Genomic DNA, 1,263 nt, shown 5'->3' on the forward strand with positions numbered 1-1,263 from the left:
CCAACTGGCAATCTTAATTTTCTTGCAAATATTCATGCCTTTTTATTGATTTCCACCACTGTAATTGGATCTGCCTTCACAACTGATGTAAATAGTTAGAAAGATGCAGAATATTATCGTTGAAGAAGTTGGAAATAGTGAAACACCCTGCCCGGATTTGAAAAAAAAAATGGCTCTGAGCACTATGCGACTTAACTTGTGAGGTCATCAGTCGCCTGGAACTTATAACTAATTAAACCTAACTAACCTAAGGACATCACACACATCCACACTCGATACAGGATACGAACCTGCGACCGTAGCAATCGCTCGGTTCCAGACTGTAGCGCCTAGAACCGCACGGCCATTCCGGCCGGCCCGGATATGAAGTCAAGAGGAATAAAATCGCGCACGGCTATGGTATGAAGTAGCTGGACCACGAGAACAAAATTAAAAGGCCTCTGTATTGAAAGAAGAACGATCAAAGATAACTTCAGACCACATCACACTGACAGATCTGCAGTGCGATGTTCTGTACTCATAAGAGTTACAGCCAAGTCACCGCACACACACAGAACCAAACATGACAAGGGCCGTCGTTTTACGGGGACAGCTAAACGCAAAGCCGAGAGAGTTAATGCCCATCTCAAAGACTGAATTCCTGAAGTGTTTAGGGATTGGAAAATGCACTGGCATTTGTGTGTATCTAATGCGGACTATTTTTAAGGGAATAACATTTTTAAATGGCGAACTAAAATTGTTTGCAAAAATACCTTCCTTTTATTCTCTGAACACAACACATATGATTGTGATGTAAACAGAGTATGACATTTTCTCTCCTTTTCTTCAACAGTTGTGGCAACGGCCTTGCCGCAGTGGATACACCGGTTCACGTGCGAACACCGAAGTAAAGCGCTGTCGGGCGTGGTCGGCACTTGGGTGGGTGACCATCCAGGCCGCCATGCGCTGTTGTCATTTTTGGAGGTGCACTTAGCCTCGTGATGCCAATTGAGGAGCTACTCGACCGAATAGTAGCGGCTTCGGTTAAGAATACCACCATAACGACCGGGAGAGCGGTGTGCTGACCCCACGTCCCTCCTATCCGTATCCTCCACTGAGGATGACACGGCGGTCGGATGGCCCCGGTAGGCCACTTGTGGCCTGAAGACGGAAAGCTTTTTTTACTTCAACAGTTACTTTGTTTGAAATGTTGTTTAGTACTAACTGAATTGCATTGAGGGACCGGGGGGGGGGGGGGCAATAAAGTGATAATCTTTCATTGCT

At 45.8% G+C, this 1,263-nt stretch overlaps 1 pseudogene; it reads left to right on the forward strand.

The window, feature by feature from the left end:
- The first annotated feature begins 836 nt into the window (after positions 1–836).
- Positions 837–954, forward strand: LOC124796994 (annotated as a pseudogene).
- Positions 955–1,263: the final 309 nt, after the last annotated feature.

This window comes from Schistocerca piceifrons, chromosome 4 (assembly GCF_021461385.2).
Source record: "Schistocerca piceifrons isolate TAMUIC-IGC-003096 chromosome 4, iqSchPice1.1, whole genome shotgun sequence".
NCBI classification, from domain to species: Eukaryota; Metazoa; Arthropoda; class Insecta; order Orthoptera; family Acrididae; genus Schistocerca; species Schistocerca piceifrons.